This window comes from Natator depressus, chromosome 6 (genome assembly GCF_965152275.1).
Source record: "Natator depressus isolate rNatDep1 chromosome 6, rNatDep2.hap1, whole genome shotgun sequence".
Lineage (NCBI taxonomy): Eukaryota > Metazoa > Chordata > Testudines > Cheloniidae > Natator > Natator depressus.
This window is the reverse complement of record NC_134239.1, coordinates 124,692,307-124,703,710: the sequence shown is the minus strand read 5'-3', so window position 1 is coordinate 124,703,710 and position 11,404 is coordinate 124,692,307. Positions and strand designations below refer to the sequence as shown.

The 11,404-nt window shown below is 46.6% G+C and overlaps 1 protein-coding gene across 2 annotated transcripts in view; it reads left to right on the top strand.

The window, feature by feature from the left end:
- Positions 1-979: 979 nt before the first annotated feature.
- FRMD6 (FERM domain containing 6) overlaps positions 980-11,404 on the top strand; it is a 74,946-nt gene continuing 64,521 nt past the window's right edge. The window contains exons 1-2 of one of the 2 annotated variants that reach the window (XM_074956526.1): positions 980-1,093; positions 1,524-1,582. The gene's annotated coding sequence lies outside the window, so the exon portion shown is untranslated. The remainder of the gene's footprint in view (positions 1,094-1,523; positions 1,583-11,404) is intronic. The other variant, XM_074956527.1, reaches the window with a different exon arrangement.

Genomic DNA, 11,404 nt, shown 5'->3' with positions numbered 1-11,404 from the left:
AGTACGTCCCTCGGCCCGCGCCACTTCCCGCAGCCCCCATTGACCGGGCACAGCGAACCACGGCCAGTGGGAGCCATGATCGGCCGAATCTGCGGACGCGGCAGGTAAACAAACCGGCCCAGCCCCGCCAGGGGCTTTCCCGGAACAAGCGGCGTCCCAAGTGTGGGAAACACTGCCCTAAGGTACTACACAATATGAGCAAAGGTGGCACAATTGGGCTTATGACATGACTGTTTTAATGATGAGCTAGTGGTGTCTTTGATGTCTATTGGGGGGAAGCTCACCTACAGAGGTCCAGGAACATAGGGCCGGGGTGGTGCGAGCCATTGAACCAAACTGTAAACCCTGTATATAATGGAATCTTCTTCAAGCCAGGGGGCTGCAGCTGCACCCCTCGTTCCAGCCCCTGTGGGCATGTACTTGCAGAATATAATCGGGCAACACAAACCGTGGCTGGGCAGAAAACTACTCCGTGATTTGAGCTGTTCTCAGTGGAACTGCTCTGCCGTTTGGTTTACAACCCACTGCCTGTTTGCTCTTCAAAACTCTTCAGTTTGGTTTACAACCCAACGACTATTGGCTCGTCAAAACTTGGCTATGTTGGGCTGGGCGACCCGCTCCAGAATAACAGGGCTTGAACCCCCGTCACAGCAGGACTCAGGCTCTGACCCCCCCCCCCCAGTGTCCTGGGTCGCGGCTCCTGGGGGCTTGCTGACCCAGCCAGCCTGAGGCTCAATCCGGAGTCACTCCCGCGGCTCAGTGTAGACATGCCCTCAGAGGCTGCGGGGGGGCGGCTCTCAGGGCTGTACCAAGGGCTGCCCCGCGGAGGGGTCCGAGCCGCAACGCCGGGGGAGGGGGCGGCCCTGGGGCCGGCCTGCGCCGCGTCGGCTGGGGGCGCTGCGCCGCGCAGCGCCGCGCTGCCGGAGCGCCCGGGCCCTGCCCCCCGCCCGCCTCTCTCCTCCCCCGCAGCCCGGGGCTTGGTACGTTCCCGGCTGGCGGCGCCGGCGGCCGCGTTCCGGAGCTGGCCGCGCTCTGGGGCCGGCGGGAGGAAGCGGGGAGCCGGAGCGCGGCAGCCCGGGGGACGCTCGCCCAGGTACCGCAGCGGCTCGGGCCCGGCGAGGCGAGGGGACCGGCCTGGGAAGGGAGGCGCGCCGGGGGGGCGGCCCGGAGGACCCCCGCTCCCTCGCCCCGCTGGGCCGGCGCCCTCTTCCCTTCCCTTCGGGGGGCGCTTGTCACGCCGCCTGGCTGGGGCGTGGGGGCTGCGGGCCGGGTCCCCGGGGGTCCCGTTGCGGGCGGGGGCGCTGCGGGGCTCGGGTTGTCCGAGGACTGCGGCGGGACACGGCTGTGGGAACGGGAGGCGAGCTTCGGGCACGGCGTGCCCGGGTAATGCCCGCCCTGGAGCGGCCAGGCAGGGCTCTGCCCAGCCCGTCTGCCGTCCAGGGGTCCCGCTTGTCCTAGCCTTGGGTTATAAAGATAAAGCCCCTTTGAGGCGTTGATTAGCTTTTTGTCTTGTGTTTACACAGTGAGGTCCTGGCCCATGCCCGGGGCTTCCAGGAGTTGCGCGAAAACTAATAATAAGAAGGTACTCACTTTTCTTGGCACTTTGCATGACATGTGCGGGGAGTGCGAGCCTGGAGAAAACTCTTCAGGGCAGGTGTGTAGACAGTGACTTGAACCTAGAGGGCGCTGCTAAAATGCAAATAATTAGGAGCCATCGTTTCCAAAAGTGGCTAGTGATTTGGGGTGCCTCTGTGTTTGGGTGAGACCTTAAAGGGACCTGCTTTGCAGAAGGTGGGTGTTTCAGAAAATCAGACCTTTATAGGGATGTTAAGTTGCGAACCCATTGACCCTAATAAGAATTGAAGGCACAAACTGGTGAAAATGTGTCAAAACAAGGAGATTTTAAAGCCCACGTGAAGGCTGGCAGTTTTAGACGGATCACCTGTTAAGGTGGTGATCATAGGAACCTTGACATTTTTGCTAAAACCAATGTCTTGGTGAGGGATTTAATATGACGCAAATGTAACAGCAGAAATAGCTTTCTTTGAAAATAAAAGTCAACCCAGTTAGTAGATTCCATTATTTCTAGCAGGGTAACATTCAAAGCACTTTTTGTTTTTGTCCTATACAAGTTTGAGTTTAAATATTGGGTTTTTTATTCTTTTCAATGCGGTGATTTGAAAAGCTGAGATGATGTAATAAAATCTCCATGGATTGTCTTTCCTGTTCGTTTCCTTTGGGAAATATAGACATTTTCAGTGTTTTGGTTTCATATGCATCTATTTTAATGTTGCTGTTTATTGCATGAACTACTCTTTATTGCCACAGGGCACAATTTTAGGGATTAGTAAGTGGTGTTGGAGAAACTGCAAGTTGCTTCATTTTCCAAGAATGTTAGTCATTTCCTTTTAGTGATTTCTGGGAGTTGAAATTTAACAGCATCGGTACTTCTAGAGGAAGACTTTTCCATACTGAACTGTCATTTCGGCTCTCTGCATTTCCTAGCCTAACTCACAGGAGCAGTTCTTACTCCTGCACTAGTATGCCTATTGACATCAATATAGCCGCTCATTAATATGAGTAGGATTTACTCAAAATCAGATTTAGCCTTCGCCTGCTCCCGTTTTAATCAGTAGTTCTGCTAACCGTTTTGTGGGGGTAGGAATGGGATCGTAAAGCGAATTATGAGGGTTAATTTGATGATTTCATAACACATTATTAGGATTTTGTAGGAAAACACCTTATAAGTAAACTGATAAGACAGTTCTGTTAAAATGTGTGGCCGATAAAAGAAATAGATGAATCCTCTCTGGATTATGGAAGTCTGGTAGATAAAACTGCTTAACCTTTTAATGACGTACTTTGTTGGTGAGAAAGTGGAAATTTAGGTCCCAGTCCTGCAAATATACTTAACTTTCTTCATGAGAGTAGTCCAATAGGGAGCAAGTTACCATCTAAACTGGGACATATTACCCCAAGATTTCCTAGTGTGACTAGTGATTTTTGAGTGCCTCAGTTTGGGGGTAACGTTTGGGGCTATTCACATGAGTAAAGTTATATGTGAACCTGAGTCTTGTGGAATCAGGGCCTTAAATATTTACTCTTGTACTGAGTACTGAAAATTAAGTAATACATTTTTAGAAAGTAAAATGAAATATTTTAAAATCTATATTTAAACTCTTTTTGGAGTAATATATCAGCAAGAAAGACGTCTACAGCAGAGCGCTATTATCTAGTTATTTTATCTGCATGCTATCTTGTCCAGGCAGCCAAATACCTAGAGTTTGAGTTAGTGTTTTAATTGACTTGCAAGAGTAGATAAAAATCTGACCAGTGGGTGACTACAGCAATCAGCACATCTGTCATTTTTCATGGAAGCACTGCTGAAGCAGACAGGAAGGCCTGGTCTTTGCCTAAAATTAGACTGACCTAGCTACATTACTCAGGGTTGTGAAAAACTTTTTGCTGTGTGCGACATAGTTAGGTCGACCTAACCTCCACTGTTGATGCAGCTTGGTCGATGGAAGAATTCTTCTATAGACCTAGCTACCACTTCTTGAGGGGTGGATTTACTACAGTGACGGAGAAACCCCAGTAGCTGTGCTGCTGTAGTGTTGACATGCCCAAAGTGTGTGTTAGCAACATTGTTGCAAGGGGGAAAAGTTGAGTGTGCAAGTTTAGAGTTGCTGTAGGGCAAAGGTTACGCATGGTGGGGGGCAGTATGCCGGGTTACATGCCCCCCCCCCCCAGTTTTGCTGCTTGGCTTGTACTGAGCATGTCCACATGGCTTGAGCATGCTCAGTAACACAGCTGAAGCCAGGGCTGCCCTCGCTCTGCCTCCTCCCTTCCCCACACCCAACTGTCGGCAGGTATGGGTCATCTCTGCTGTAAGACTTAGCAGCTCTTCTAAAAAAAAATATATTGTACACAAAAATCTATATTAAAAGAACACTATTAAGGTTGCTAAGTCAAGCATTCAGAAGTTAGGAAAAAACAGAATTTAGGTTGCCTGTGCAACCTTAATTTGCCTCCTTGTGCATGAGTATTATGATACAGTCTTTAATTACATGCCTCGCCCAGAGCTGCAGTTTCAGGGAAAGTATTGCTGAGCTGTAGGCTGGAGCGCGCTCAGTGTGAACAGAAACTTTGGTGTCTTTCAGCTGCTAAAATCTAAGTTTCTACTGAGCATGTGCAAACTGAGATTTTTTTTTTCCCCCAGAGGCTTATAACTTGGCCAAATTTGGGCAGTTCTTTATGGGGACAGCAAAAGGCACATCACTTGCACAAAGGCCACCCCTCTGCCAAATGTAAGTTTTTGCTCCAAAGCCTGGGGGCGCTAGAGCTTTTCAGAAAAAAAGTCTGCAGAATTTTGTAACATGGGCAAAACAATGTATTTTTCCCTAGTCTCATTCTCAGAAATGACAGAACCATTTTGGCTTTAATTTACAATACCCCCCCCCCCCCAAAAAAAAAAATTGTCTGAGGCAAACACCCAGTATGAAAAATTTCAGTCCAAATGGTTAAAGTTTGGCAACTTTGTCAGCAACTGAAAACAGGATCTTATAATGAGAAGTGTCAGGCAACTTTAGTGAGAAGTGGTGTTACTTGCTCCACCTATTTAGTCAGTGTGAAGAACTTGGCTAGTGCAGCAAAAACATTTGAATATGTTTTTGTCTTGTTGGGACAGGAGTCAGCTTTTTTGTATAAGGCTGATGTATTTTACTTTCATAAGAATATTTTCACGCCAATCCAAACCCTTTTTCCTGATAAGAAAAATTACAAAACTGTGCGGATTGAACTGCCAGACCTTTTCTATTCCTAGGCTGATTTAACACTGCTTTATAAAATCTCTGACCCTCCTAAATGGAGGATAAGTTTGTGGATTAGTTTGGCCTTTTTGGACAAAATGCTTGAAACTGAGGCTATTTCCTTTAACTCAGCTACTTTTGATGGTGTGTTCAGATTTGGACATGTACTTTGTTTCTAATCTCACTTCGTAAGGGAGTTCTTGGTCATATTAATTTTTAACTCTTAGTTTATTCAAACTAAGAATTCCACAACAAGTCCTGCATCTTGGCAGGGGGTTAGACTAGATGACCCTTGCGGTCCCTTCTAACCCTGTGGTTCTGAGATTCTATGAAATTTTCTTTTAAATCAAAATCTGTAAGCAATTATTCCTTTACATGAAAGTCAGTGCTCTGAACAGATTAATTCAGACCAGATGTAAAAATATATGTGAATTTCAAATTAAGATGATCTCAACTTCTTCCTCCCTGTTTTTTATATGCTGTGGACCCCAGATGGAATATACAAATTATGGCTGTTAAAATATCTGCCTCGTTGTTAATCTAGCTTTATGCGCTTTCTGGTTTATAATGTTTCTTTTAAACAATCAGCATTTCCCTCTTTCTTCTGAGGAAGTGAAGTTTATTAACATTGTCAATTGAAACAAAGCACATTGCTGCTCTGGTTTGGTAGAGGTTATTTCCATCTGAAATGTAAGCAGCCAGTAATGTAATTTGTAGTGTGTGCTCATTGTAAGGATGCTAAATTTATACAGGATTATTTAAGAAAGGCAATACCGAGTCACTTGTAGAAAAACCCCTCAATACCATTCTGTTTTTGGCCATTTGGTTGCTCATTTATGGAATACCATTGAAGATCATTTCAGGGATTAAAAAGTAATTCCTTATGGTTTAATCTTTCTCCCATTTGAAGTTAGGGCGAAGCTGCCATGGACTTCAGTGAGAACAAGATTGGGCCTCAGTCTTGAAGGATCAGATTCTGTTCGTTTCAGCATGAATGGAGTTTGTTTAGTAGAGTCTGTCAAAAACCCATTAAAGTCTTTCTGGGACCCTAAAGTGGGTTGTAACCCCATTTTAATGGGGTCGCCAGGGCTGGCTTAGACTTGCAGCAGCTCGGGGCCAAAGCCCCCGGGATTCAGCGCGGGTGGCGGGGTTCAGGCTACAGGCCCCCTGGTTGGGGCTGAAGCCTTTGGCTTTGATTTGACCTCTTCCTGGGGCCGTGGGGCTCAAGGTTTTGCTTTGTCCCCCCTCCCACACACCCAGGGCTTCGGTCCCCCCTCCTGGGGTCGGATAGGAATTTTTTGTTGTCAGAAGGAGGTCGTGGTGCAATGAAGTTTGAGAACCCCTGTTTCAGCAGATTTTGGATCAGGCCCATCATGTGCCTTCCAAGAAGCTTTTGGTTATCTTGCAGTGTTGATACCGATTGGACCATGTTGTAGGCAGATACTATCTTTCTCTGTTGCAAAGTACTGAACTGTTCTGGCTCTAGTTCTGTAATGTTGGATGGGGAAAAAGGAGATGTAGCTAATAAACAGCTGAAGAAACTGCAGCTGATATTCATCCTGGGGAAGCCTAAACAAGGGAAAGGGCAATGGTTGTCAATGGAATTAAGAAGGAATATGAAGAGTAGTATGAGCAATACACAGAAGGCTTTCAACAATGTAAACATTCTAGCAGGAAAGAGCATTGGAGGAAAAAATATAAACAAATTAAAAGTACTTTCATTGGACCAAAAAGGAAACATTGGTTCTTGGATTAAGGAGTTCAAGGCAGGATTCTTATCTATAATCCCAGTAAACAGAAGGTGAAGAAAAGAATGGTCCATTTTAAAAAGTGATGGGGAACTAGAATTCTTAGTTGGAAAGAGTTTACGAGAGACCTACTGGTATAGGGAAACATTTCCTTTGTGAAATTTGTGGAGGAGAGTAATAACCCCAGTAGAAGTTCCAGTCAACTCCATTAGTCTTTCTGTGGGTGCTCAAATACTGCAATGGTGTAAATATTTAAGTAGGGGACCAGGAGCCTGGACACAAGTAGATGAATCAATCTTCTGCTCTGTTGCAAAACCAAGCAGACCAAATGGAACTAGAGGAAAATTTTCAAATAGAATTTCTAAGGAAATGTAAAATGTTATATTTTTTTTCTTGACTGACGCCAGTGGCAACAGTTACATTAGCAAGCAGGGACAAAATGTTTTTAATTATGGTCAGCACATTACCTTATGGTTTACTCTTGCCACCACTATGCTTGTCTGTATATCACCTATGTGGGTGTGCAGTGCTTAATGTGTGCCAAGGCTGGGCCCCGGCACCTCTAGGCTTGGCAGTTCATGGCCCTGGCACCTCTGGGCTTGCTGCATACATTATGCTTGAGGCCCGGCACCTGTTTCATTACAAATTACGCACTGGGTGTGTGTGTAAAGGAGCAGTCACGCAGTGTACGTTACTGATGAGGAAAAGGATCTATATCCAGATCCTCCAACGTATTTAGGTTTCTAACTTGTATTGATTTCAGTGGAAGTTAGGAGTTAAAATATCTTTGAGGTTCTGGGCTTGAGAGTATGTTGTGGAAAAATCCTTGAATCCGTCAGCTCACTGTTTGAGTCCAGTGGAAAATAAACAAGGTACAGGAATGTGTCACAGACAGAGAGAGTCATTTCTTTGGATTTATATTCTGTTGTTGTGCTAGGCACAGAGGAGATATTGTCTAGAATTCTTCGTTGCGTTTTGGACACCTTTCCATTGGAAAGATATTGCCATGGAAGGAGTGCAGCATAAACAACTAAGATGGTTGCTGATTTTAAAGACAATTCTCAGTATAATGTGGGATCATAACTGGGTTCTGAATATTTCCACTTATCATTTGTGTTGCTTATTACAGTTGTGGATAAACAAATGGATTCTGCCTCCTCCTGCAGCCAAATCATAATGCCTGAACGTATGACATCCCAGACATTCCCGTGGCTGTGATTTCATAAAACACTGGTTATTACTTAACTGTAGAAAGAGAAGCCGTGGAGGGAGAAGTCTCTTCCTCAAATGCATGCTTTCGCATATTACTTGCAGAGTTCTTTTAAAGAACCCAGTTCTGTACCCTCACACTAAGTAGCTGCCACTCAAGTGGGTCATCCCAGTATCTTCATTGGAACTGCTCCCATGAGTAAGGGATGTCCAATGGGGCTCATGGGAAATATCCTTTTGTATACATGTTCTCTCTTTCCTGTTAGACTTGTTGTGAAAAGCTCTGTGTAACAGGCGACGTACATAGTTACGAGAGAGGCTAAAAGCTTGAATTTATTCGTCGTCCTTATTCTGGACCAGATTGGGACAAAGGGCATCACTGCAGTGATCTGAGTGGGCTTGCTTGTGGTGTTAAGGCCAGATTTTTAAAGGTATTTAAATGCCTCACTTCCATGGAAGTCAATGAGTTAGGTGCCTAAATACATTTAAAAATCTGCCCAACAGTACTGTTAATTATGAGCTAGAGTCTCCATGTCTGGCCTCAGATGTATTAGTCCCCACTCTTCACACAGGAAGACCCAAGCTGGAATGAGGTGCCCAATTCCCCTTGATGTCTGTTGGAACTGGGCATCTCGCTGCCTGAGGCACTTTTCTAAATCCCACCCACAGTCCCGTGCCCTGCGGAGCACCTGCTCTGAAAAAGGAAAAAAGAAAACTTGGAAGTGACCGATGAAATCTTGTGAAGGGCTTTAATAAAGCCGGTTGAGCCCAACTGGCTTCAAGACTGAGCTTGATAATTTATGGAGCAGATGGTATGATGGGACTGTCTACAATGGCATGTAGCTGATCTGTGACTGCTAGCAGCAAATATCTCCAGTGGCTGGTGATTGGACATTAGATGAGGAGGGTTTGAGTTACTACAGAGAGTTCTTTCCCAGGTGTCTGGCTGAGGGGTCTTGCCCACAGGCTCAGGGTCTAACTGATCGCCATATTTGGGGTTGGGAAGTAATTTTCCCCTGGGTCAGATTGGCAGAGACCCTGGTGGTTTTTCGCCTTCCCTTGCAGCCTAGGGCACTGGTCACTTGCAGGTTTAAACTAGTGTAAATGGTGGAGTCTCTGTAACTCAGTCTTTAAACCATGATTTGACGACTTCAATAACTCAGCCAGAAGTTAGGGGTTTATAACAAGAGTGAGTGGGTGAGGTTCTGTGGCCTGAAAAGTGCAGGAGGTCAAACTAGATGATCATGATGGTCCCTTCTGACCTTAAAGTCTAGGCATCTATAAATAGGAAATCAAAAGGGAACAGGATATTTTGACTAGATAAGTTAGAGGGAGAGAATGCTGAAGGATTGTCCATGTGGCTAAAATAAACAAACAGGACAGACTTATTTAGCTGAGTGCCGCCTTCTTGTCCAGCAATTCTTTGTCTGTTCCCCCTTAACAATGTCATCAGTACAGATTGGAACTTCTGGATACAAACACAGTGTAAATTGTGCCAGCTGGCCTGGTACATGATACCCCTGCCTATTAACTACAATACTAATTGATCCAGTTAGCTCTTCTGATTCTTCTCTAATACTCAGCAGCCTCTGTTTTAAACATAATTATGTCTCCCCTCCTAAGCTCCTGCCTTGTAGGATAATTGTTTCCATCCAGATACAACAAGCCATCCTTAAATTGCACTATAATTGTGCTCAACTTACCCATTCTATTGATTAATATTACATGGGTCATTTCAAAACAGGAAGAGTTACAGCCTTCAGAGTCTCCTCGCTAATTACAGTCCTGGGGTGAATGTACCACACTGCCTGTGGAAAAATATTCATTGACAATGTAGTGCCATTTTTGTGCTATGCCAGGGTGAGCTCAGCTTTGCTGGGATTTATTATACATCAGAGGGAAAGATATTGTATGTTGCAGCAGCGTTGGGTCAAAATAATAAGATTTTGTTCCTGAAATTTTACTATTGAAGAATATTAAAAACGGATAAACATAGCTCTGCCTTGGTGTCGCTATTTAATCATTTGTATGGGATGAGGGATGCTCCATGTTTTACTACTAACCGTTTCGCTAGTTACGGCTATAAAGCAAAACAACACATAGGAACTTCTGTAAGGATACGCTGGAGGGAAACAGGAGCCAAAAAAGAGTGGCGGACTTACTGTGGTGTAGGAAGACAATTGATCATAGGTCCTGAACTTGCTTCCCATTTGATCTTGGTGCTGGTTTGTTACTTCTGTATAAAGAGAGGGGGGTGGAATTCTGGCCCTAGGTCCTTATTCCCCACTCTGGAGGTATATTGCGGTTGTAAAGGCACTGCAACTTGCTGGGGAGTAATTCTCCTGGTACCAGAGCAGTGCAGGACTACATGGCCCTCGACCCTTGCAGAGCCTGGTGATGGGGCAGTGTCTGGGGCTGGCGAGGTGTTTCTGCAGCACTGACTATTACGAAGATTCTGGGCCGCTCCAGCTGCGGGGCAGTCCATCAGCAGTGTGGGTAGCATCTGTGCCAGAAACGCATCAGCCCCCAGCTGACCGAGAATATGGGGGATGCAGAAATGGCTGGTAGCCATCTTTGCCCCCGACCCTCCCCCAAGTCGTTCCTTGTGTGTCATGCCCCCTGGGAAGCACAGCACGAACTCTGACCCTGTTCTATGCTTGGGGCATGATCCTGCGACGTGCTGAGCGCTCTGAGCTCCTGCTGAGTTGAGGGAGTTGAGGGCAGTCAGCACCATGCACGATCGAGCCCACAGTGAAAATGTAACCACGTAGGCTGGCAGGATTGGGCCCTTCCTCACTCAGGCGTTGCCCTTGGTTCCTATGAGAGCGCTGCCGGAGCAAGAACTGCTTACGCGAGTAAGAGTTGGTGGAACAGGCCCAGAATTAGTCTGTGTTTTGCCTGGGGTTAGTGCAGCCAGGCTGCTCCCCTCTTCTGGAGATGGTGGTTGGGTTGTCGCTGTCATCAAGGCAGATCCCCAGTCTGTCTGCGCTAACTACCTCCCCTCCCTTTAAAGCTGTTCAGACACATCCGTGCTGTTGTGTTCAGCTGCAGCTCTTTGTACGGTTTAAAAATTGTACTTGAAGGTTTAAGCACTTGGGAAAGATCTGGGGGAAAACAAATGGACAGAGCGCAGGTTTATCTCGGTGGTGTTCACCGTGGAAGATGGACACATTAATACCTCCGTATTAGTCTGCGGCTTCACCATGAGCCCTGAGTGTAGGGGCAGGATTTAGGGTATGTCCGCACTGCAGTTAGACGCCAGGACCAGCTGACTCGCCTGACGGGGCTCAAGACATTCAGGTTTGGGCTGCAGCCAGAGCCCTGGGACCCTCTGCCTCACAGGGTCCTGGAGCAGGGGCTCCAGCCTAAGCCCAAACATCTACACTGCGATTAAACAGCCCCTACGCCTGAGCCCACGTCAGCTGGTATGGGCCAGCCGCATGTGTTTAATTGCAGTGTAGACGTACCCTTATAGGTTCTGCCCTAGAAACAGACCGGAGAGTGAATTGTGACTCTGTCACACCCTGGTTCCCCTGCCCCCCAACTCCTCTGGAACAAGGTACCTGCCTCAGCCCTCTACCTGGCACAGATTACGTCTCCTGTATGGACTCGTGTGTTGTGAGGCAGGGCAGAGACAAG